Source organism: Gekko japonicus, unplaced genomic scaffold, assembly GCF_001447785.1.
Source record: "Gekko japonicus isolate JY-2015 unplaced genomic scaffold, Gekko_japonicus_V1.1 scaffold204, whole genome shotgun sequence".
Taxonomy (NCBI): Eukaryota; Metazoa; Chordata; class Lepidosauria; order Squamata; family Gekkonidae; genus Gekko; species Gekko japonicus.
Genome location: NW_015159716.1, coordinates 223,158 through 249,795, shown reverse-complemented (window position 1 = coordinate 249,795; position 26,638 = coordinate 223,158). Strand labels below are relative to the sequence as shown.

The 26,638-nt window shown below is 43.2% G+C and overlaps 1 protein-coding gene across 1 annotated transcript in view; it reads left to right on the top strand.

Annotated features, from left to right (window-relative positions):
* Positions 1–1,359: 1,359 nt before the first annotated feature.
* SETD5 (SET domain containing 5) overlaps positions 1,360–26,638 on the top strand; it is a 65,134-nt gene continuing 39,855 nt past the window's right edge. Inside the window, 1 exon segment of the mRNA XM_015416875.1 lies at positions 1,360–1,507. The gene's annotated coding sequence lies outside the window, so the exon portion shown is untranslated.

Below are 26,638 nucleotides of genomic sequence, written 5' to 3'. Positions count from 1 at the left end.
TTCTACGCCTGGACGCCGCTAAGCATCAGATTCGGCGGCGGCGACTCCTTCCGAGGCGAACCAGCAGCAGCAAAGGAATTTACCAGTCGTTTGGAAGGGGGCATTGCGCCAAGGCACGGCGCCTCCGCCGCTCCTTTGGCTCATCGGTTCACCTGGATTTCTGCCCTTCCGAACTTTTTTTTTTAAACCGGGGGGGGGGGGGGAGAGCGCTGAAGGAAAAAGGGGTACGTGAGAACGACTCGCGCCAGGAGTCGAAGCAGACGCCAGCGCCGCAGTCCCGCGCATACTTGCTCGGGGGACCTCCGTCCCTAAGTGCTCGGTGGGGCTCCCCTCCACGTAAACAAGGGCGCGAGAGGAATGCGAGGGGGAAGGGGGTGGAGAGAGGTGCCTCCGCGGCTGGGGGACCAGCGTGGGATTCGCGGCACGCCGAAAGAGCTGGGAGTGGTAGCAGAGAAAGCCATGCGCGGGATCGCCGCAAGATGCTCGAGGGGCCAGAACGGGGGTTTATTGGCAAAAGGTGGCATGAGATCCTGCAGTAACGCGAGCTGTAACCTGCCCGGGTAACTAGAGCGCTCTCAGCATAACTCCCACCCCCTTTCCTGGCGCGAAATCTCCCCTGCAGTCTCACCCTTCCCCCCCTCCAGTTGAGCCACCCAAGTGAGGGCATGCGCCGTGCGCATTCTGATTCCCCCTCCGAGGCCAGCGCCTCCGTGCGCATGCACGGAGGACTTTCCAGAACCAACAGTGAACCAAGGCTCTCCCCCGCCGCCTTTTTTTCTCCATGCCACGTGTCCCTAAGAAGCACTTAACCCCACGTGGGACTGGCCACGACGAGCCAATCAAACGATTGCCTCGCCCTTCAGCACGTAGAACAGCAGACCCACGTGCGCATAGGCACGAACAGTGCCCGGCTGCCAGGCACCGCTATGCTCCCAGCCCAACAGCTCCTCCTCCTTTCCCCTCCCTCGCAGCCTCTTTACGCATCTCTAACTCAGTTCTACAAAGTCCGGGCTGCGGCGCTTACTTTTATAGCACTTATGGCGATGACGTTTCTAAAGTGGCATCTGTAAAAACCAATAATCTAGTGGTGCCCGCGGGAGGGGAGGGAGCTGAAGCGGTCAGGTTACAGGTAACGGGGTAAGACCGGCCGCCCCTCCACCTGAAGAGCAGCAAGCGTGCCCAATGGGAGCGTGGAAAGGAGACCAGGACGGTGCGGTTTACAGAAGGGAGGAGGCTAGAGAGCGTGCAGAGAGCCTAGCCAATGAGAGAACCCTGTGGGCGTGGCTGGGGCGCCCCTGGCGCCAGCGCTGGGAATCCCCGTGTACTCAGTACCGTTTCCGCCCGGCCTGTTGAGGAGGAGTTGTCGGCTGTTCGCTATTACTGCGGAGGGGGAGGGGCCGTGGCTGCTGCTCTGTGGAGCTCAGCTCTTGGTCCCGCCTGCCGCGTAGGAAACACCGTGGCGCCGAGCAGGGCCTAGTGCGGGGGGCCCGGGCAACGGGCCGGACAGGTTAGCCAAGGCGAATAAGGAAGAGGGCGGGTGTATATATATGGGGTCTGAGGTGGGGGCTGGAGGACCAGAATCTGAGAGGGGCGCCTGTGGAGGGGGAGGGGCGGGAAACTTGTGCATGTTGGGAGGGTCGGGGGTGGGGGGGGTCTGGGTCCCCCTTCCTCTTTCCCAGGGTCCTATCACCATCCTATAAGCCTCCTCCTCGTCCTCCTCCTCTTCTTCAAGAGTCTCAGCCCCGCAGTGCCCTTCCAAGTATCCCTTATAATTGGGGTCCTGTAGAGGGGAGCCCCGGGAGGAAGGGGGAGAGAGGGAGAACGAGGCAGTTTTTTTCCCCCCAGGGAGATGCAGAGTTTCTCACATTTGGCGCGGTGGGGGTGGAGAAAGGAGAAGTCAGGCTCTCTTGTCTGGAGTCTGGCGTGACCCAGTCCTCTTTCCAGCCACGAAAGGCTCTAGAGGCCGAGGGGTGTCTGTGAGGGGGGGGGGGAATCCCCGCCGAGTTTTGTATGCAGGCAAGTCAGGGAAGGAGGGAGGGGAGGGGACCGGGGGGAAAACGTCGCAGGGCTGCTTGCTGTGTCGTTCCCACCCATCCCCCACCCTGCCTCCTTGTAAGGTTAAGAGCTGTGGTGGCGGGGGTGTGGGGGGAAGGGGAACTTGTCCCGTGCCAGGCGCTGGAGCAGAGCGGGGGCGTCATGGCGATCCTGCTCTGGATGTGTATCTGGTTTGGGGGATGGAGTAGCCAGAGGTGGTGGGAGGGCAGGGCAGCGTGTGTTGGGAACGGAGGAGGGAAAGCGTGTGTGTGTGTGTGTGGGGGGATTTGAACGAACCTAATTAATGCATTGTATTTGGCTTCCTGGGCTGGATTCTCCGCCTGTGTGTGGTGTGAAATACGCAGTCAAGCCTTTTGTGGATGACCTACTGCAAAAATGTGGGAAAATCCCTTTCTTGGACGATGGCTTCCACTTAAAAGCAGCAGTTTGCCAGGAGAGAGAGAGAGAGAGAGAGTGTGTGTGTGTGTGTGTATTCATGCTCCTGTGTGAGTTCACCACTGCCTCCCCTCTCTTTCCACCCCTCCTCCTTCATGTGCTGAAGCAGCTTCCCCTGAGCTGCTCCTTCCCGCCCCCCCTTCCCTTTCCTCTACTGTCTGCTTCTGACTTGCTGGCTCCTCCAGGCAATGGGGGAGGAGGTGTTTGACCTGCATTTTCTGCTTTCTCATGGTGCTTGTGTGGCGATGGTGGTGCACTTTACAATCCTTTTCTTTTACCCTGCTGTTAGAGACTGCAGCGTGGATTTTTTTCCCCTCCCAGTTTTTTGTTGTCTGTTGCTTATGTGTTTTCTCAGAGTGTGTTTTTAAAAATCGTCCTACCTCGATCCCAGCACCTTAACTGGTAATTCAGTACTTAGTAAACATAATAGTCCTGTGGCAAGGTCGTCATAGCCCTTGTCTCCAGTAGCTTGTCCTTGAGGTGCCAGTGGCCTGCTGGTTGAAACAGAGCTCTATTTTGTGAGACAAATCCTTTTCATAATTTGGGGAACTGGCTTTCCAAGTAATCTGGGAAGAGGTTTGTGGGCATATAGAATGTCAGGAGCCTGTTCCATGGTAAGGGTATAAATGTAAGAGGTGCTGGTCTATACAGCTGACTAGAGGGATCTCCTGTGCTCTAAGGAGGGCATCCCTCAGGTTGAGGGAGATCTTTGTAGAAAAGAACAAAATATTTCGCTTCCTTTGGTGAGTCTGGTGTTACTTTAAGGAGATAATGGCCCTTGCAGTGTGGCCTCCTGCAGGTTTTCTCTCTGGTCCATTATGTAATTGGAGTATTTAAGGTTCACTCAGGCAGAGGCTGTGGGCAGCAGAATGAATTGATTTTGTCTTGGCGTGGGATGGGGGGGGGGAGGATAGGGCCATGCCCTTAAAACCCACAGTTTTTGGCAGCAAAAGGATATCCCAGATCACAAAAATATTTTCCAAATGAGCTTTCCATGGAGGCTTGTGGTGTGTTGCAGCCTGGACAAAGATGCATTACTTCCTTAATAGCAAGTGAGCAGGACTTTCCTTTTTCACCTGTGAAGGTGACATCGGCATTCTTTTCCCCCTACAGCTGGCCCAGGAAGTCTGTTTCCTTGTCAGCCTTGTGTCTTGCAACACAGAGGTGACTAAGGGTGTAGCTTTTCCTTGGATCCTGTGGGTGAGCATTCAAGGCGGCGACAAGCAGCTAATGTTGGCTCTGGAGCTCTGGTTGCTACGTGAGAAGCTTCAGTAGTGTTGGCTGCTGTCTCCAGGGACGGACAGCAGTGCAACCTCCATTAGTGCTGCACTTAGGAGATGGCTGGTTCATGCTCTTAGAAGGGACTCTTCTTTCTGGGGCATGGAAGCTTTGAACTGTAAGAATGTGAGTTTTGTCCAGCTAACTAAAAGAGGCTGCTTTCCCGCTCCCCAGCCTTTGGATGTGGCCTGAAAATCCAGAAATATCTTTTATGATTTCCAGCTTTTATCAGTCCAAGACGGTGGGAATAGATCAGATCTTCCTGAAGTGAAAGACGTGCTTTGGTCTGCAACTGCAGTCTGTGTCTGACTTCAGCCTTCCCTTCCAGTAAATCAGAGAGCCAGATGCTTTCCTTATTGTTTGTAGGTCTCTTTCCTCCCCTTTCATTGCCTGGGCCCCAGTTGCCTTATTGACAGGAATTTCTGCTTTGTGCAATGGGTGTGTGCCTCAGACATCAGCTTCCTAGTGCTGAGTGTATTTTCCACTCAAGGGCTACAGTGCAGTCAAAATATGGCCCATTTTGCCTTTGCAAGAGATAGCAAAACATTTTCTAAGGAATTGCCCCTTCCAGCTAGGTAGGATATAGCATCCATAGTGCTGTGAAGGCAAGGATGCAGCAAAGACTCTCCTTTTATAGGTGCAATATAATTCTGCTCTTGCTGTGCCTATAAATTATTGTTCCCTGCCTTAGTCTTGTGGGTCTTGTTTACAAGTTATTTTGAAAACCTGATAGCTGCGTCAGTCAAACTTCTTCCTTGGTGTGTGGGGAGGCATAGACAGTTTTTAGGGGAGGCATGAGTCCTTCCTCAGCGTTTGCTTGTGTGCTTTATTGTGCCAAGAAGCAGAATGCTCATATGCCCCCTCCTCATTGGTACAGCATACAGTCTATGCGGTACCAATGGGAAAAGGGCATAGACAGTTGTCTGACTTGCTACATGATGGACAGTGCTACATGATGGACCATTGAACAATATATTTTACAAGCACAACAAGGCATGTTCATCAATTTGTGTGTGCCCCCTTTCCCCGCCTCATTCTTTGATCTGCCTGTCCTTGGGCTGGGAGGCTGCTGCTTGCTAAATCTAGGACTTGGTTGTTTTTGACAGAGACTCACTACAGTATACATTGAAAATAATTTTGCTGTACAATTTTGAAATCATTGTTTACCTGTAGTATCTTTTCCAGCACCAGTAGATTGGACTGTAACTAGTTTTGGTATATTTCTGTTCTGACAAAGGTATTTTGTACAATGTTAGACGTTGTTGTACCAAACAGGCTAAATATAAGTATACCGTAAATGCAACCTTGAAAATGTAGAGCATCTTAAATGAGAAATATTTGTGATAGGACTAGAAAAATAATTCGGGATACTGAGAGCTAAAAGCTAGGTTTTAGAAGTAGTTCCAAATTCTAGGAGCCCTGGCAACTAGACATTCTACATATGATAATCATATAGTGAAAGAAACCATGATAGTGCGTATGGCTTGACTTACCAGGGCCTTGAATTTCAAGGGTATTGGTTGGCTCTAGCGAAATGAATGATTTTACCAAAACATTTTTGTTTTGACTTATGCTGCAGACAGTTTTATGTTGGATTATTTTTTTCTGAATTCTAACTACAGTCCTAAAGGCTACTAACCCTTGAAACCATTTCTGGAGTTATATCATTGATGGAATACTTCAGAGTAAGCAGCTTGAAGGATTGCATCCTAACTGGCTATAAGAGCATAGAGACTGAGCTACCAGATCCATAGCCATTGCTCTGAGCAGGGACCTTTGAGCTTGGCACTGCACAGTGCCCAGTTTCTTTAACGCTTACTCATATTTTGTTTCTGAATGTCACTGAAATGCAGCAAATATTGTTTTCTACTTCGGGTGCAAACAGGACAGGACAGTTGTAGTGTAAGTTAAAATTCACTTGTAACATCTGGTGTTGGCTCTTTATTCTTGGTAATCTTCAGTTATTCCTGTAGAGTGGAGCCTTGGACATGAAGATTTTGGGTCATCAGGCCCTTTAGGAATCCAGTGAGGTCTGTGGCACCTCTTCTGCCTTTGACTCAGATTAGTGTACCATCTTCAGGGCCTGGATGCCTTAATATCAGCCCGCTCTTCCCTGGCTTCTTTTGTCTAAATTAGAATCCATGTGTCAAAGAGCACATATGGAAAAGTGAAGATCAGTACAGTGCATTAGAGCAGTGATGAAATTCAATTCAGGTGGAATGGATGTCTAATGAAAAAAGTTATGGATATGGCCCTTGGGCATCTGCTGGGTAGGGAACTTGGTCCATCAGCCCATTTGAGTTTGACACCCCAACAGTATACCATTGCATTTTTCATACATATTGACAGTATGGTGCTACATTGGAACTGGACATGACTGAGAGATAGGAAGATAATACGCTACTGATAAAATGACATTGCATTTCCATGGAAGTACCTGAAGTCCTACTGTAATATCCCATGTTATCAGAGTTTCAAATTGTACTTCATGCTTTGAGGTTGCCTAACCAACCCTTTTGAAATTCACTGTAGTGGTTGAAGACATTTAAAAAAGCATTCCAATGCAGTGAGACTGTTATCAGTCCTTTAGAAAGGGACTGTAGAAGACTTTTTAATTGTCTTTAGGAAAAAGTATAAGGACAATAGAAAGCCATCATTGGGCAAACTAATTTCATTGGAAAAGTGTTATTAACTTCCAGACTTCTCTTCTAATGTGGAAGACTGCAATTAGTAAGATAGGCTTGTTCCTAAATTCTAATAATGGCTAACAGTAACTAATAAGGAAACGGCTTTGAGGTATTTTTGTTCAGACATTGTTGACTTTAGCATCATATGGTAATAAAAGATCACTGAAAAGAAACTGTGGGGTTTAGGAAATTGAAAAGTTAGTTCTACCTCACCACCCCAACACATTCCATTCCTGTTAAAGACAGTTACAGAGCAGTTTTCTTTGGTGCCCTGTCAGTGGGACTACTCTAGCATAAGAGGTTTGTGAAATGATTCCTTAGGCAGCAGTTCTGTAATTCACTTATGCCCCTGCTCTAGAGATTTGCAGCATCTCTTGTTGTTGTACATCGGAGTTATGTGACCTGCTCATGATACCATGTTCATAAAAATACGTAATTCAGGATACTGTGAAGGAAAACCTTGAGGTAACACTATGTTTAAATGTATATGTTCAAATGTTTCCCATATAAATATGACATGTATACAGAAGGACTTTTATGGGTCCTTTATTCAAATGCATTTTAATGGGCTTTTTGTTTCTTTTAATGGAAACCCAGACCATAAAGGATTTATGCAGGGATTTTTGTGTGCACCTATGTTAATGGGACTGCCATGCTGTTGTTTGTACCAAGTAAACACACGATTTTCTAAAGTCTGTTTACTTGTTAAATTAAGGATGCAGTCTTGAATACCTGTGAGGTGGAACCAATTAAATTGGTGATACTTGCTGGCACCTATTTTTTAAATCCATAAGTGAAAATATCTCCATCTACTTGTTCATAAGGATCTTATTATACTGGTCTTTCTCCATTACCTCCTAGATGTCTTTCTCTCTCATTGTTTTTTTAGTTTCTGGCAGATGGTTCCAGAAGATTCATGGAATATTATTAAAGAGATCTTACTAGATAAGGTGACAGAGAAAAATTTGGGAATCCCACTTTGGAGTTTCAGTGAATGATATCCTCTTTGTCTGTAGCAGTCAGGCTATGTATTCCTTGACATACTGTGGAACTTCCTTGTGCCCAAGTGTGTATGTTCTAGGTCCTCTCAGTGTGTCCTCTTAGATGGTTACCTAAATTAGAATAGGTTAGTATCTGAATCTTTCAGTTTGCAGAAATAAGGTGAGAGTTCATATTATCGTACAACAAAGGATTCCTTTCTATCCCCATTGACAATATTCAGCAGTAACTGTTGTTCTGCTGGGCTCTCTGAAGGGCTACAGTAAGTTGCTAAGAGACCATGCTTCTAGAGCATGTTCAGAAACAGCTTGATACTCAGTTTTACTAGTTGTTGTCTTCCTTTTGCAAAATACTACATAAATGTACTGGAGGGTTTTGTGCATTCAGGTTGTAGGCCAAGAGGTGAAATTTGGTAAATATCATGGTTATATGATCCAATCTTTCCTAATATGAAACTTCTAAATAATGTTTTTAAAAATGTTCAAGATCTGGACAGTTTAGTACCATCTTTCCAATTCTGAATTGCATGAGAAATCAAAGCACTGAAAAATTACTAGCTGAATACATCTTTAGAGAATTATACAAAAAGGGCAACTCATGTTTAAGCCATAGCTGCTGCTTTCTGATACGAACAAGTTTACTCCTGTTACTCCTTCAGGGCCCATGAACCTCAAGGTGTGTCAGCTGCATCCTGTGTCTTGTCAAGTTTGTTGGTTAAATTCAAGGGGAAAATTGTTGCTGCACGCTAGAGATCACACATTGACTTGGAACAGTCTCCCCTGGGGAATCACTCCATTAGATGCAGGTTATGACAGTACATGTGAGAACTGGGTTCCTAGTTTATAGAGAAACCATACTAATTTATAATTTTCTAATTGACTTCATTTGGAGAAATATATCTGATTTTTACCCCATGCCATGTAGATTCTGGATTATATAGGATTGACCAGGTGGTATGTTACAAAAATCCAGCTTTCTTTTCCCTTGTTATCCTTCCCCCATGGTATACTCCAGTACAGATTTTGAATTTCTGTAATGTAATTTGTATGTGAAAGTCAAGTGGGAGACCATGTGGAAAAAGAAGGGTTCAAGGGAGAGCAAAGGAATGTATCAGTTGCTCCAAACCTGTGGAGTAGGCCATCATTCCCACTTGGGATATAAAGTGAAGAAACAGTAATCTGTGGATGATTTGCCAAGAAGGACCTACTGTTGAAGTGAGATCCAGATCTGTGTCAGACCACTGTGTATGCAATTGCTTGCCTTTAATAAATACTTTAGAATTCAAGCAGATTATTTCTGGAATGAGTTTTATAATCCACATTTCATTGTTATATAACAATATAAATAATAAAAAAGAAACCTATAACTATATAAATATCTGTTTTCTTTCCTCTCTGTCTCACTTTATAGGACAACGTTTTAGGAGCCTTCTAATAGCCAGAATATGTCTTCTTTCTTTTTCTTTTTTTTAACTCTTGAGATGTCTTTATACTTCTTCCACATATCTTTTTCACAGTATAGGTCGGAATTACACGGATTACAACCTGATGGAAAAAAATGTGCCAGGCTGGGTGTTCACAAGTCTACCTGAATGCATGTAGCAAGTCTGTAACCTGTAGTCATGGAAGAGCAGCCATTTTCACAGACCTTTTCTGACCTGTTTGTGGCAGCCGTTACACCAGGGGTGTCAAACATGCAGCTCAGGGGCCGGATCAGGCCCCCCAGAGGGCTTCTATCAGGCCTGCAGTGGAACTGGCTGTCTTCTGCTTCTTCCAGTTCTTCTGCTGCTTCTGCTGCGTCATCATAGATTTGCAGCTTACAGATACGCACCTGAACAGCATACTCAAGATTGCAACAGCACAGACATTTTGATGCAATAATTCAGAGCAAGAGGTGTCAGTTATCAGACACTGTTAAATAAACCAAATATTGCAAGAGTGCTAATGTTTTAAGCATGTTTTTATTTTAAGTAAAAAAAAAAACCCTTTGTGTTTGTGTCCTTTATAAAGTTTATATCTCTGCTACCTGGCATTACATTTTATGACACACATGGCCTGGCCCAACAAGGTCTCGTTTATGTCAGATCCAGCCCTCATAACAAATGAGTTCGACACCCCTGTGTTACACAGTGTTGGTTATTAGGGAGCTACCAGAGGTTGTGGGCCTCTATTGTTGGCTCTAAATGTAAGATGTTAGATGAGTGACTGAAACTGGCATCTCAGGCTCATAATATTGTGATAATGCACTGTTTTGTTAACTGATTTCCACTGATGCCAGCCAGCCCTGTCTGGATACTTACTTTGGTGTTAAGAACAGCTTATTTCAGATTAGTTTAAATCTGTTCCTAATGGACTTAAGTTAAGACTGAAATAGGTCTTATAAAATAAAAATAAGCCTTGATGTAAAGATTTGCATTAGTTGAAACAGATCAGCTGGCAGGCAGTATTTTTTGGACTCTGTGCACATGAATGGGTGCTCTTTCTGTTGGTGTTTCAATAAGCATGGCTTCAGTTTCCATTTTTGTCACAGAATTTGGACTTTTTATTTCTGTAAGCTTTCCTCATTCTCCCACTATTTTGTCTGTTTTTCCATAGCTACTGTGGGTGTGCTCAGTCTTCGTTTCACTGTTATGTATATAGCACCGTTAAAATGGAACTAAAATGTTAAATCTATTTAATGCAAATAAAATATTCTCAAAGCGGTTTGTTCTAATTAAATTTGTTATGAAAAGCAAATAAATTTTGTGGTGTATTTTTTCAGTTGCCTACTGATTTTCTGTAAATCAGTCATCCTATGGGTGATTTGTGTATCATTGCATGGCGGGGGGAAACCTTTCTAAAAATGGGAAGAACATGAAGTTCCACCTCAGTTGTTATATGGCAAGAACCTTTAAAAAGATAATGTGTGTCTAGTTGGATCAGTTATGGCATAGTCCAGGCAAGCTTGCTCTGGAAACTTGGGTAAATCTGTGTTGCACAAATCTGTGATCTCAGTAGCAGCTTGTTTTCAGCAAGCATTTCTGGCTAGCATGCACTACAAACCCCAGTATGCTGCACTCCACCTTAAATCATATTGCATGCTGGGACATGTAGGCTTCACTGTTCTCAATTCCATATTACAAGTAAAATTAGCCATTTGACTTTAACAGCTCTGCACAATCAAGTAGCTTCTAAGCTTTAGTTGTAACCTCATATAATTCTTATGTCTCTCACTAGGTTTTGCAGGCACTCACTTTTCTGATGAGTTAATCTTTTGCAGCATAGAAAACCGTTCTCTGATGTCTAAATTTATTGCAGCAAGAGCTTCAGTGCAAACAACTGATTGTATTAGGGACATTAAATTGGAAGGTGTTAGAAACATTGAGCACATTGTTGGAGGAAAGCCCCATTTTACAAACACGTATTTTACATGTCACCTTTTTAGTTGGCAGCAGTTAAAAAGTTATATTCAACTCTTCAGATTTTCTCAGCTATCGACCAGTAATGCATCTTGCCAGTAAGAAGACTTACCGAAGGAAGTTGTATTGCTTGCACCCAGTATAACCACTCCTATCATTGTGAATCTGAGCAACATCCATTGTTCTTGACTTTCAGGAATTCATTTTTACTATACTGCATGCATCTCTTGGGACTGTTTTCTGTCAGCAGCACCCATATATGCCCATAGCTTTGCTTTTGATTGTTGGAAAGCATTCTTGTGGTTTTGTGAGGATTTTGAAAGGGCCCGTGGATTGATGTGGTTATAAGTCAGCCAGTTGCCCCCACCTTTTGTTTTGATGAATTTTCTACTTGTTGAAGGTTTGAGGCTTCTTTTGAGCATTGTAGTCGGGAGAGAAAGTAGTTTATGAGGTAATATCAAAGAAGGCCCAGGATATAAGATTAGGAGATCTAGAGGCATGAGAAGGTATTCATAGTCTCTTGTCTAGATAGGCATCTGAACTCTGTTTTGTAGGAAGCAGCTTTCTTATTCTCTCCAGGAAGAAGATTTTAACTCTAAGCAGAAAATGTCTCCCTTTAGAGTACAGGAAAGAACTGTGTGGTGAAATCTACTTACCTGAAGCTGTAGGAGTCAGCTCATCTACTTAGGAAGTAGCTTTATCCTTTTCCTAGCATCATTGTTCCACTAAACCTGATTATTCACGTGACATCATTCCCAAGATTCATGTCCCCAATCCCCCTAGCTAAGGGGTTCTTGAACTGTGGGTAAGGAACCAAAAGGTAGTCACAAGGCCATGAGGAAAGGGGAACACAGTGAGCTGGATGAAGATGATCAATGGCAAAATTTGGGTTTGACTCAGTATAATGTGTGAATTTGCCATGAAATACAGCTTATTGCTCAGCAGTGCTCTATATATTTGTAAATACTAAACATGAAAAATAAGTCAGCATCCTGTACTGTTCGTAAGATGATAATGACTCCTCATAATGGATTCTGTCTGTTCACACAAGCCTCACAGATAAATGGGGAGCAGAACGTAAACTGATGGGGGGGGGAACACCAATGAAGATCTGTGTGGCACAGGACTCGCAGGGAAAGGCACTGTTTGGGGGGGGGCAAGTATAGCAGAAATTGGCAGAAAGGAAAGTTTCTGATGTAATGGCTGAGATTTCCTAATACCAAATATACCTAAGAGTAACTGTCAGATAGTTAAGTATGCCTTGCTACATTTAGATGCAAGTACAAAAACCTTGATCTGACTTAGCTTAGTTGTGGCCAGCAATGAATAAGAGGGAAAGTTGTTTCTTTTCGGTAAAGAGTACTTTTAAAAAAATGGTTGAGAGAGCTCCTTGAAATATGTGTATACAATTCTGTCAATGCAGATGTGAGATATCTACAGACTCACGATTGGGAAAGCATAGCAATGCATGGAGGAAATGCCATCTGCCAAGACTTCAGGGTTGCTTGGTCGTGCATGAGAATGATCAGTTGTCAATCATAAACCTTTGATCAGTTTGATTATTCAGAACAGGCATGTGAAACTCCTCAGTAATCAAATGCTAGATCCATTCATGAAGAAAATTGCACTTTTTATGGACATAGTCTACAGAAAGGCTCTGCTGCTGCAATTCTTCATTATGGTACGGGTATAAGATGAATACATGAAATAATAAAGATTACTAAGATTAATATAAAGTCGCGTATGGTGAACAAGTACTGTTCCCTATCAAGCCCATGGTCTATGAAGCTAGTTGTAAAATACACAGGCTAATATAGTGAAGGAGTGCTGTTGAGGATGTTGCTGTGGGCTGGGATAGACTGTCAAAGGTAAGATAATGCGACGGGGTTAATCGCTGTAATTCAGTGACATTCAGTTTCTAGACCTGACCTTCAGTGTTAAGGTAAGGCATATGTTCCCAAATTTTGCTTCCTACCTAGGTTCACAGAACAGTGACTGTCAATTCTGCATATGTTTGCATTTATAAGCTTTTAACTTCTCTGCTTTGACCACTGTTAACCATGAATAGCTGCTGTAACTCCTGTAAAGAATTTTCCTTTAAGAGGTTGTCACGTTGAATTGGCACAGTTGAATCCACAGGTATTACCATTTTATCAAAGGGTAACTTGAGACAAAGAAATGGTACCCTGTCTTAGCTCCCATATGTTCTCTTGTTATCCCCTCCCCCCCTTTTCTTTTGCTTGGACCCACACAAGTGCCTCACATGTTCTGGGTCCTTTGCAACTAACTTACAAAATCTCTTGTGATTATCTTAAGCATTCTTGTCTGGCTGCAACGTCTGCTAGAGTGGGTCCTTTGAAGAGAACTTGGATCTCTACTTTTCCCTTCTGTTTCTGCTTGTGCACTCCATTCAGTTGTGATCCATTCTTTCCTGACCTGTGGCCATGTCCCATAGGTTCAGGAGACTGTCTGGTCACATTTGGATGTGATCTGTCTGCTCTGCTAGCAGTCTGTTTGGGCAAGTTATTTGTCCCTCTTCTGTTACCTAGATAAAATACCTTGAAAGTTTATGTAATCTACTCTTTACTGTAACTGTAAGAATGTAATTCCAGAGATTTAAAATAGGCCCAGCTTCACTGGTTGATACACTGCCATAAACTCCCTTGAATTATCCCCCTGCTCTGTCCCCAAAGTCATAAAAAGGCTCAAACATGCTATTTTGCAATTTAGGAACTCTGCAAAGTAACCTCTTGCAGCCAGGCCCATGTTTGTTAATTTTTATGGTAGCTAGGTTTTCAGTCTGCTCTGTTGCCATGCTGACTTGGTTAGCTTCTCTCTCTGCTTCTCCAGATATTAGAGTATTTGGGGAAACATTGGTACAGCTTTATTTTCACGTCCGTGCATCTCACTTTCTTAACCATGGACTATTTTTTCATTCCGTGATAATCTATTTGTGTGGCTCCCATTTTAGAAGGCAAAATGTGGAAGAAATTTAGCTGAAGGCAGACTTTTGGGGAAATAGCTCCAGTTCCAGCCCTTCGCATGCAGGGGGAAGTACTCATATATAAACTGAGTCACAGAATATCCCTTGAAATCAGAAGTTAGAACCCTGAGGTGGCATTCTGTGGTGGAAATTTCAAGGGTCAGATCTGGTACAGCCATTCCTGTTGACTCTCTGGTTATCTTTGCCACAACAACCCTTCAGTTATATTCGTATTTAGAAATACAATTTGACAAGGTTTTTTTTTTTTTGAAATAAAGGTTATAGGGAAATAGTTTTATTTATTAATATTTATTTTATTAATTCTATTTATTCCCCGCGAACGGGCTCAGTTGTGTAAACTGCTGTTTTTTAAATCTCTTAACACTACATAAATTATCTTTATGCAACTATAGAAGTTGCTTCCCCCTTCCTACTACTACGGCACTGGCCCTAATGCAGCTTTTCATCTTATTGATATTGTAGGCCTTGTTCATAAACTGGGCTTCTTGTTTTACTGGTGAATGTTTTTGGAAGCTGCTTTCGTTGGGCACAGTTCCTATCAGTGTTCCCTAGAGGGAAGTAGTTGGATTGCTGAAATAGGTAGACTTTTTTTTAAAGGGGGGGGCTACATGTTTGTTCATGCAGATATGTGGATGAGGACAGATCCTTTTATGTATTTTGAACTTTTAAAAAACAACGCCTTCAACAATAGTTCCAAAATTCTTTGAGCTCTTTACAGGTATGTATAAGGTAGGAATGGGTATCTGTCATGGTCACTGTTCAATAGGTATCTACATAAAATACATTAAAATATTCCAGCAGCAATGGTCATGCTTTGAGGAGCTGTTGTTAGCTTTTCCAGATCTCTGAAATGGGTCATGCAGGCTATGGGCCATCAGCAATGCAGTCTTTAATTCTCTGAAAAGAGAATTTTCACTGTTTCACACAATAGTGTATCTAAAAGTGAGCCTTGGGTGGATAATATGCAGGGCCACAAGAATGGAATCAAGAAGAAATCTCATCTGTAGTCAGCAGGTCACTTGATGTTTTTGTTCTGTTTTCTGAAACACACTCTGTTTTCAAGGAGGCTTTTACATCTTCTCCTTTTGGTGTTTGCCTCTGCTTTGGTTGGTAAAGTTTTACTTGGCATTAAGCCTTTTGTTGTTTTTGAGTGCCTTAAATGACCAAAAGGATTTCAGTGCTTTCGCAGCCTTGGGAAAATACCATAGTCTGCTCAGCTCTGCTGCAGTGGAGGTCTGTGTTTGGAGACATAACTTCGGGCAGGTCTCTGCTTGTATTGTTTTACATTAAGTCAGTGTAAGGACCCAGCCTTCCGTGTTCCCACACGTGGCATGCACCACTCCCCATAGTTGTTTAATATTTGATTTACCTGTTTGTGCAAAGCCACGCTAGCCCTGTAGCTTATGGATGAACAGTCCTGAGGTCTAATTGAAGAGTGTTCAAAATATTACTGCTACTCAGCATTCTTGTATGTGCTAAACAAGTTGAAGATGTGCATATTTAAGCTTAAATTTGCCCCAGAACCAATTCTGTCATACCATTCTGAACAGTGGGGTCATGTGGGCAGGGAGTGGAAAGCTGGCTGCGTGGAATGTGTGCTTCTGCCAACACAGCTGGGTCGCATGGGGCTATTAATTCCTGACTTACCTGTGCAGTTAATGTGGCTGCCCTTTCATCACCCATTTGTGCCACTGCCTTGTATTTACTGCACTGATGAATCATAAAGGTGACCTTAGGAGTCCCATGCCAACTTCTGTTATACAGACATTTAGGAGTACTTTTAGCAGGCTGCAGTTCTAGGTTTTGCTAATACTGGCACAGTTATATGAATAGGGTTGAATCCGGCAGCACGTGTGTGTATGTGGACCTAATTATCCGTCAGAAGCTTACAAGGTAGTTGTTTTTCTTTAAAATGCTTTGGACTCTTTCCTGTCTGCCCGTCTGGAATCATACTGACACACTCCAGTTTAAATTCTGCTTTGGAGGCTTCCAGAAGCATGTGAGATTGCGAGAGAGCATCTACTAAACTCCAGTTGGTTGCTTCTTCCTTTCCTTTCCTAGAATTTTGTAATTGTTTCAAAGGCCTCCTAGTTTACAGTCTCTCCCCCCACCCCACCCCAACCCCAGTTGCTATATGTTCTCAAAGCACCCATGAATCCAAAAGATGGCGTACTGGTAACTTTTAAGAGGAGGGAGAGTTAAAATCAGACATAATGGAAGCAGAGGCTGAACCTTAAGTATGGAGTAGCTGCCACTGCTCCATAATTGCTGTACTGTGTCGTGTTGCCATGGTTCCCTGTGCTGTGTCTCTGCATGGTTTCTGAGAGTGGGGCCAAAGCAGCCAGTCGCAGCAGAGTTGCTGTGTACGTGTTTGGGGAGTTCAGACTTGCACTGGCAAGGAAATGATTAAAGAGACTGTGCACAGGGTGTTGGAGTAAGAGCTGGGTATTTCCCACAGTCCCACCCCAGATCACGTGTTCCTGTTCTTTTCTGTCTTCAAACAGTGCAAAGTGGGAAGTGTTAAATGGGATAAATTTTTTAGTTCCTCCCTCTCCATTGCCCCTCAGTCACAGGATGATGACACGAAATGTGGGATTCCTTCCTTTACCAAATAGTGGGGTGGGGTAGCTGTGGGGAAGGGAGGATGCTGTATTTGGATTGGCTGAGGCATGTTTTCATCAGAGATCTTTGGCTGGCTTGCCATCTGCATAGGGCTGTGAATTCTCTCTCTGGCGCAGACCTTGTTCCTCGGGATTGCATCATCTCTGGGAGAGCAGCCAGGTCCAGAGCACTAGTACAAAGACTTTTATGAGGCAGATGCGGCCTGTTCTGTCTCTGAAGCATTCCTCCTCCTCCCTGCTCATCCTTCCCAGAGGATTCCAGGAAGAGAGCTTGCTCTGAGAGCCTCTCAATAGGTCAGCTGCCCTTTGGACTCTGAATCCCAGCTGCTTCCTGTACACCTGGCTGATGCAATGTCTGCCTTTGAAACCCCTGCTGGAATTCACTCTGGAGCTGTTTTGTTTGCCTTTTCTGGGAGTGGCCAAGCAGGCAGTGTGCCTATCACATCGCGTCCTTGAATTAGATGCATAAGAAACATACAGCCAGACTTGTCGATGCAGAGCTCTCTCGTTTTAACCTAGCAGCCAACTCCTGGGCGGTTTTTGTTTGTTGGACAGCCTTCAGTTGGTGGCAGATATATGCTTTTTGCACACTACCATGCACACTATATGCACACTACCATAGTTGGCCTTGTATCCAGAAATTTGCTGTTATCTGTGAGAATTATCCTGGGAATTCTTATATTGCTGACTTGAGAATTCCAGTCCAGTTAAAGCTGTTACCCTGTTTTTCTATGATTCAGTGGAATGCATGGCTCTTCCAACCCTGTTATATATAAAATGGGAATAATAATTAACCGGGGGGGGGGGGGCTGTTTGTAAGGATTAAAAATACTTCCGAAGCAAAAACCCTTGTTGATTTTCTTCTAGGCAGCCTTGTACATCACCTTCATATGTTTGTTGCCCCCTCTTTAGCTTTAGACGGTCTGATGAGATGTAAGCTTTTTTGAGTTTTCCATGACTTTCAACAGTGACGATTTTAAAAAAATGTATTGTTAATTTTTATTACTATTTTCTTGATCGTTGGGTTGGACTGTAGCTTTGCACCAGAATATGTGCCTCATTTGTGTGGTGTCCTCAGTTTTATTGCTGGCACTTCTGTTTAGAACTCGAATAGCAAGACTGCCAGACACTTTGGAGAGCTGTGCTGAGCCCTGATGCCAGCCAGTGTTGTCTGCTAGACTAGATGGTCCATTAATCTGACTCGTTATGAAATCTCTTCATATCAGTTCCTGACCCCTGCATGTGTGTGTAGTGAACAGAGGTCTTGGGGGGGCAGCATCTGTGATTTAATGAATCCTAGTTTGCTTAAATGTAGATTTCTGCCTTGTGGCTACAAAATGATTGCAAGAGCATCGTTAGAATATTAGAAATAAAGCTGTAGAGCAGGAAAAATTTCAACTACCAATAAATTCAGTCCAGATGTCAAGAATTTTCAGGAGCGTATTCAGGTTTTCCACACTTGGGGAGAATGACTGCAGCACCAAGGACCCTGTAGAACAAATGCAGAATGTCTGGCAACATGCAACTCAAATATGCAAATTAGCTGCAGTCCTCTGGCTTGTGTGTAATCTATTTGCAGGCCAGCCTTTAGTGTTCATGTTGCCTGCCCCTGTATTTATGTTCTTCCTCTGCAAACTCTTTTATTCAGCTTGCTCTTCACTTTTCTTACTGGTCAGCCTTTCCAGGTTGCTGCTGCTTTAATTCTTCTTATGTTCCTTTTGCTAAATGCTTCATTGGTAAACAAGGCAGACTTGTGAATTTGAAGGCTTTTTCACTTGTACATTGTAAAATGGGTCTGTAAAGCCAGGATTCATAAATAATATGCACAGTCCCTTATTTCTCTGACTCTGTGCCTTATTTCAGGTGTCATGAGCACAAAGCAGTCTTAGTTTTGCAGTTAGATTGACAGCCATAAAAATTGCTTCTCGCTTCAATTTCTAGACACATAGGTATGAGGATGCACCTGTTTTGTAACATGAAAGTGGCTGTACCTGTGCCATCATTTGACTTGGCTCCCAGAGGTATTTTTCAGCTTGGCATGCATACTTTGAACAGCCATTCCACACATGTGAAAGCAGCTCTTCAGTCACAGTAACAAAATGGTAAAAAGGTACAGAGACCTAAGCGCTAGTCTGTTCTCTGCTCTCCTCTCCCTCTTACTTGAAGGTCTTTCAAATGCACTGTTCCCTGTGTTTGCATTTTTAGTTGTATACAGGGGGCCTCTTCTCCTACTCTGTGCTGTTTTAAAACCACCCCAGTGGTGGTGTTGCTGTAGATGATATCAAGCTAAGATCTAGTGCGCCTTGTGCTGGCCTCATCTGTAGCTGTTTTCCCTCCCACTGAATGTGGTCTGAGAAAAATGAATCCAGAACTGTTGGCTACATTTTTCCTGTTTGATTCTGGTTTGTTTTTGTTGTTGTTCAGTCGCACAGTCGAGTCCAACTCTTCGCGACCCCATGGACTAGATCCCGCCAGGCTCTCCTGTCTTCCGCTGTCCTCTGAAGTTTGCTCAGTTTCATGTTTGTTGCATCGATGACACTGTCCAACCATCTCATCCTTTGCCGTCCCCGTCTTCTTTGACCTTCAATCTTTCCCAGCATCAGGGTCTTCTCCAGTGAGTGCTCCCTTCTCATTTGGTGGCCAAAGTATTTGAGCTTCAGTTTCATTATCTGGCCTTCCAGGGAACAGTCAGGGTTGATTTCTTTTAGGATTGACTGATTTGATCTTCTTGCAGTCCAAGGGACTCTCAAGAGTCTTCTCCAGCACCATAGTTCAAAAGAATCTATTCTTCGGCGCTCGGCCTTCCTTATAGTCCAACTCTCGCAGCCATACATGACTACTGGGAATACCATTGCTTGGACCATGCGTATTTTTGTTGGCAGGGTGATGTCTCTACTTTTTATCATGCTGTTTAGGTTCGCCATCGCTTTCCTCCCAAGGAGCAGGCGTCTTTTAATTTCATGGCTGCAGTCACAGTCTGCGGTGATTTGGGATCCCAGGAACGTGAAGTCTGTCACTACTTCCACGACTTCCCCTTCTATTTGCCAAGGAGTGATGGGACCGGATGCCATGATCTTAGTTTTTTTGATGTTGAGCTTCAAGCCCACTTTTGCGCTCTCCTCTTTTACCCTGAGCAAGAGGCTCTTTAGGTCCTCTTCACTTTCTGCCATTAGAGTGGTATCGTCTGCATATCTGAGGTTGTTGATCTTTTCCCCAGCAATCTTAATTCCCGCTTGTGATTCATCCAGGCCAGCATTTCGCATGATGTACTCTGCATATATATTAAATAAGCAAGGTGACAGTATACATCCTTGTCGTACTCCTTTTCCTATGCTGAACCAATCAGTTGTTCCGTATCCGGTTCTAACTGTCGCTTCTTGGCCCTTATACAGGTTTCTCAAGAGACATGTGAGGTGGTCTGGTACTCCCATCTCTTTAAGGACCTGCCATAGTTTGTTGTGATCCACACAGTCAAAGGCTTTAGCATAGTCAATGAAGCAGAAGTAGATGTTTTTCTGGTACTCTCTTGCTTTCTCCATAATCCAGCGAATGTTGGCAATTTGATCTCTAGTTCCTCTACCTCTTCGAAACCCAGCTTGTACTTCTGGTAGTTCTCTATCCACGTACTGTTGAAGCCTAGCTTGTAGGATCTTGAGCATGACCTTGCTAGCGTGTGATATGAGTGCAATTGTGCGATAGTTTGAACATTCCTTGGCATTGCCCTTCTTTGGGATTGGAATGTATACTGACCTTTTCCAATCCTGTGGCCACTGTTGCGTTTTCCAAATTTGCTGGCAAATGGAGTGCAGAACTTTAACAGCATCATCTTCTAAGACTTTGAATAGCTCAGCTGGAATACCATCACCTCCACTAGCTTTGTTGTTAGTAATGCTTTCTAAGGCCCATTTAACTTCACATTCCAGGATGTCTGGCTCGAGGTCAGTGATTATACCGTCGTGGTTGTCAAGGACATCGAGGTCTTTCTTGTATAGTTCTTCTGTGTATTCTTGCCATCTTTTCCTAATCTCTTCTGCTTCTGTTAGGTCCCTACCGTTTTTGTCCTTTATCATGGCCAGCTTTGCATGGAACGCTCCCTTGATTTCTCCAATTTTCTTGAAGAGATCTCTAGTCCTTCCCATTCTATTGTTTTCCTCTATTACTTTGCACTGTTCATTCAGGAAGGCCTCCTTATCTCTCCTTGCTGTTCTCTGAAAATCTGCATTCAGTTGGGTAAATCTTTCCTTTTCGCCTTTGCCTTTCGCTTTCCTTCTTTCCTCTGCTATTTGTAAAGCCTCATCAGAAAGCCACTTTGCTTTCTTGCATTTCTTTTTCTTTGGGATGGTGGTGATTGCTGCCTCCTGTACAATGTCACGAACCTCCGTCCATAGTTCTTCAGGCACTCTATCTATCAAATCTAGACCCTTGAATCTATTCTTCACCTCTACTGTATATTCATCAGGGATGCGATCTAGGTCAAACCTGAATGGCCTAGTGGTTTTCCCAATTTTCTTCAGTTTAAGTCTGAATTTTGCAATGAGTAGCTCATGATCTGAACCACAGTCAGCTCCAGGTCTTGTTTTTACTGACTGGATAGAGCTTCTCCATCTTTGACTGCAAATTATATAGTCAATCTGATTTCGGTTTGTGGTGTGTCTCTAATATTATACAAGAAGATTCCTCTGACTTTGTTTCTTGTTAATTCTACTTCAGTGTCATCTGCAGATGTCTTGGGCCACTGACCCCAAACTGGTTCTTGAAGTTAATGCTATTTGCCTCTTTCTCAGATTCAGTATGGTCTCTGTTCCTCCAGCCAGACTAGTCGGTATGTTTTCAAAGCAAGTTTAACAAAGAATGCATGCCTTTAAAATCGTGTCTAGCTGCTGCATTTCTTTTTCCTCTGGATGCTGCAGAAGTGTGAAAACAGTAAGCAATGGGTGCTTGTAAGAAAGTTAATGCCTGTGTCTATGGCTAATAATGCTTCCTCCCCCATCCCATGGTTGTTGCCACAGTGTGGCCAATGAGTATGGTGCTCAGAATGGATTGAGTTGGGCTGTAGGGGATCCTGCTCAGCCATGGCATTTTATTGCCTGACTTGGTGACTGGTTCTGTGCCTCAGCCTGACTTGTCTCAGAAGGGAAATATGACATAAGGGCACACTGACCTTGATGTTTTGGGGCAAAATGGGAAAGGGTCTGATATTTTGGTTACTATTTTCTAGTCTTGTTACCAACTTTAACGCCTTGTCAGATGGAATTTCAGTTTATGGACTGAAGCCTTGGACCCAACTTTGTATCCCATAGTATTGTACCCAGCTTGATCATAGGGTCCTAGGAAGCCTTGCAGGGGAAGGGGATATTGAGGAACATTCAAGTCCAGTGATTGCTTTCACTGCAAGCGGTGGATCCTAGGAAGGCCTTCGCAATACATTTGAACGAAGTTTAGGTTATATGTGCAGTGTGTGTATTTGTCTGCCTAGTAAATACCCTGTAGCTTGTGAGTATGGCATGCGGGGCCCAGTATCTTCATTTTATTAATTTCTTGCTTGGTAGCAGAGCTGGTATGGCACTGGCCTGGGGAGACTGGGATTGTTAAACATTTTAGATAATTGAAACTGTATACCGCCAAGACCACTGAAAGTTTGACTGAGCAAATTGTTCATTTTGCCCCAAATGTGAAGACTAGTTCAACTTGTATTATAAGAAGTCCTTATCCTCCCTTCATGCAAAATGGAGACTTAACCCATTCCTATGGTATATAGGAAAGGAGGGAGGCTAAGTAGATAGGTGAGTGAGTTAGCATAAATCTATCCCAGAGGTGTTAAGGGGAAGGAATTTGGGAACTTGAACCAGCTGGGAAAGATCTGCTAAGCATCTGTTGCTCCCCTTTTATGTCCCTTGAAAAGCCCAGAGTCAGAGGCACAAGCCAAAGAGTTTATGCAAAGTTTATGTTGTTGCTTGTTTATTTGCTAGCTTTATACCAATCAGTGCTGGAAGAGGAATTCATTTCTTAAACAGTGGTTTTCACTACTGGCCGTGGTGTTCAACTAAGTGGAGCTTTTTAAATTAATAATGAAATTATCAGAAATTGGGGAGCAGTTAGGTTAGCATTAGAGGTTAGCTTTTTTGTTATGCTGGCAATCCAGGCTACATCATATTTATTTATATCGTACAACACTTTTGTTATACCTTTATTGGGGTTAGGTTTTGTGGTAACAATAACTAGAAAACGTGGTAATCAAAATACATAACCGCGAAAGCTGAAAAATGAGCCTGGCTCCTACATTTCTGGACAAGCTCCTAGAACCAAACAAAATTTGTCAAGGCCTGACTTAGTTCAAGTTCAGACTAATCAATCAGCATGACTACATAGGGATGTATTTCTGTTTCTTCTTCAAGTTGATATTTTTCTCCTTAACTGGCCTGTAAGCTATAAGTTGCTGTTTGGATATTTTGAAAAATGTACATGCTTTAGACTGCATTTGGCTCACCCTATTATGAAACAAACTTCTACCTTGCTTAGGTTCCTGTGCTTGCAGTTAGAGATGTAAATACTTCTTAATAGCATCCCCTCAGTATTCCCATTTCAGGGTTTTACTGAGTTGAGATTTTCTTTGAAGCCATATCAGTAACATTCTCATGGGACTAAACTTGTAGATCCTGGAGTCCGGCTTCTGCTGTGACTCTAGCCCTATTGACTCTATAGCTATATTGACTAGCAGCAAATGAAGAGCGAGTCTCAGCTAGAGTGTTCAGTCTGCAATGTATTGTTTGGCAGGATTATGAATATAAGAATGGGTTGCAGAGAATTATTATTCTGGTGGAGGTAGAGATGTGAAGGCCCGGAAAAACCCGGAAAAATTCGGAAAAAAACCGGTTTTCCCCCGGTTTTTTCCCTGAAGCTTTTTTGTTTTTTTCCGAAAAATTGGAAAAATTGAAAAAAGAAAAGAAAAGAAATTGATTATGGAATGTTTTATTTTAACATGATAAATAAAATATTTTAAGACAAGGTGTTCAAATATTTTCCAAATCATTTCTAAAATATATAATGGTATCAGATTGATCTAATTTCTGTGCACTGAGGACAAGCAAGTCCTAGGTTACAAACTGAACTCTCCAATGCAAGAACAAGATGCATTTCTTCCTTTAGGAGGTGCGATTGTCAGAAGAAAATAAAAAGGTTTCAGTTTTGTTTTTACATGTGGGTGGGTATTCTGTTTGTAATAATTGTTTGGGTACACTATATTTTTAATATGCTAGTTGTGATAATTTCATGCCAAGTAAAAATGTCCATAGTCATTTTTTATGTTCCTAAAGTAACAGAATGATTTTCAATCTAGAAAAGACAAAAGAAATGCTAATGTAGCATTTTTTTTCAATTTTTCCGAAAATTTCCATTTTTTCCGGAAAAAAACGGAAAAAACCCGGGTTTTTTTCCGAGCTTCAAAATTTCCGGAAATTTTACATCTCTAGGTGGAGGATAATCTTATAACTGACTAAAAACTACTGCTACATACCTCCTTCCACTGGCCATGGCTAAGTTCCCGTGGTATCCTGAAGTGTTCACAAATACTCAGGGCCTCAACAGTAGTTTTCAGAAATGGTATAGCTACTGTGTGTGTAGGAGCAAAAGAGAATCTCTTGGTGTTTGGTAAGAATTGTTGGGAAAATTGGGAAGAGGGCTCATAAAACGGGGGAATAAGATGAGAAGAAGGTGTCTGAGGTGTAGAAGGAGGAGAGGTAGGGAAACACAGAGACCCAAGGCAGGGAACGAGCAACTGAGATAGGAGAGCTGGGGGAAAATCCTTGCATGAAACACAGGAAATCCTGGATGCTGGTGACTGGGACAGGGGAGTGAAACAGATAAGGAAGGGTTGGTGTTTAGAGCCCTTGTGTGTGTCATCAGTGGGTGTCCCCATGAAATCAGGAAGTGCTGCTCTAATGAACAGCTTTCCCCCAATATCTTTTCCATGTACACAGTAGTGCATTTGAACAATGTGGTATTGCATAATATTATTACTCAGATGTGAAGAAACTGATGCAATTCAACTTTAATGGATGTATTTTTTAATCACGTAGGTTTGAAAAGTGGAACAGATTTGAGCTTGTTCTTTTATCTTCACTTCTGGATAAGGGATAAAAACTTGTTTTAAAATCTGATATTCGCAGCTCTGGAACAGCCCTTTCAGGCCTCACAGAAAGTCTTCAGGACATGTGACATACACATTCTGTCTCCACCCTGTTTTATGCTGTTAATACATAATTGTATTCATTTTTCACACACAACCAGATAGACAAGCCCTGAATACTGTGTTTCCTTGATTACTTGTAAAACATGATAGGGAGACTGGCGGATTACCATTTATTGCATTAAGTTGAATACAGATCCTGACCTCCAAGGTATCTTTGTCTTCACACATTTCTTTCCTTTGAAGGACAGTTAGGGCTACTAATGCTGCAATGAATGTCTTTCATGTTTCAAGTCTGGTTCTGCATTCATCAGGTTTATTAGTGACTGTCGTGCTATCTCTTAGGTTTTAAGTTGATACTGTTTTACCATAGTCTTATCTTAAAGAGGCAGAAGCTATTGACTTAATTGGCAGTAATGACAGAAATTTGGCCCCGTTCTTCGGTCTGTGTTTCTATTTGTTTCTAGATAATTTCATAACGTATCTATAGCTTCATGTGTTGCCATCAAGTATTTGGTTGAAACAGCAAAAAAAATTGGGAGATGATTGATTAGAAACATATTCACTGTAAAGGAGCCACTGATTGTCGTGATGTTAGAGCTCTATCTAGATTTGTGGCTTAACACCATGTTATATGTGCAGCATAACTGTATATAAATGTTGCTAACCACAGACTGAAGGGTAAGTATATCTTCAGTTGGTTTCTGCTGCCTTCTGTGACCATGTAACACAAATATCAGTGTGGTTTTCCCTGGATTCATTCAACTCCATTCTCTCAGTCATGAGGTGATGATTGCAACTACCTTGTGTTGAAATGTGTGTTTTGAGGATGGCAGTGCAAAATCCATATGGACTACTTGCACCTTCTCTCCATGTGAATATCACTATGAGCTAATTGCCTTTCCCCCCACAGTTGGATGATCCTTGCAATGACTCTATCCTGCGTCATGTCTGATGAGGAAGTGAAGTCACTATGTGTGTGGGGGGGCCCCCGGACACATGTAGATTAAAGAGAAGTCTCCCCACCCCCCAGTCATTTTGTTGCTTAGGAGCAAACAACCCTGTCCATCTCTCTCTAAGGGAAATCAGAAGAAAACTGCAACGCCAAGTAACCCCTCCACCTTTCTTTTCAGGAATGACCAGGGTATTGTTGTAGCTGAGTGTTAGAAATTTCTAAGAGTATTTAGTGCTTTGTATTATTCATTATACGAGCTAAAGAGAATTCTAATGACTGTGCATCCCTCTGTGGCCCTGTCTAGGACTCAAAGTAGGTTGGAAGCCCTGCCCCCTTCTTTCTGAGAATTCAGACACAAAACTCATGAGGTTTCGCAGAAAAGGATTAAACCCCCACAGAGCAGTCCTTTTGGCTCAAACCCGGACTATTCCAGAGGAGGGGGGCACACAGCTTCATTGTCTTATTGTTTTTATAGACAAAACATTTCAGCCAGCTCTTCGTTTTGCCCTGAAAGACTCAGCAACATCAGTCAGATGAGAGTGCAGACTAAAGGGAGATGTTTGAAACAAAGATTGTACTATGCTGTTGCTCTTGTGTCTTGAACACAGAGGCAGCCTCAAATTTGATAGCTGTGGTCTTAGTTTACAGATGACATGTTTATCCTTCTGAGTCAGCTGGGGCCATTTTCTTACAGCATTTCTAGGAATGAATTGATGCTGCCACCATTGCCTAGAACAGCCTTCACAGATCTATCCATCAAATCACTTCAGTCTCTCTCTTGCTAAAATCCTTCAAAACCCACTTCTGAAACAACCTCCCTAGATTTCTGGAGCCTCTGCTCATATGCTGTGTCAGTAGCTGGCTTCACCCAGCTGCAATCGAGGCTACCACAAGGCCTTGGAAAGTTTGTCACATTCTCACAAGAGGCATAAGTTACGGCATAAGTGCTACTGCTGCTTAGCAAGAGCTGCAACTGAGACTGCATGGTAGCTGCCTGCCTCTTACCCTGCCCACACTGTGGC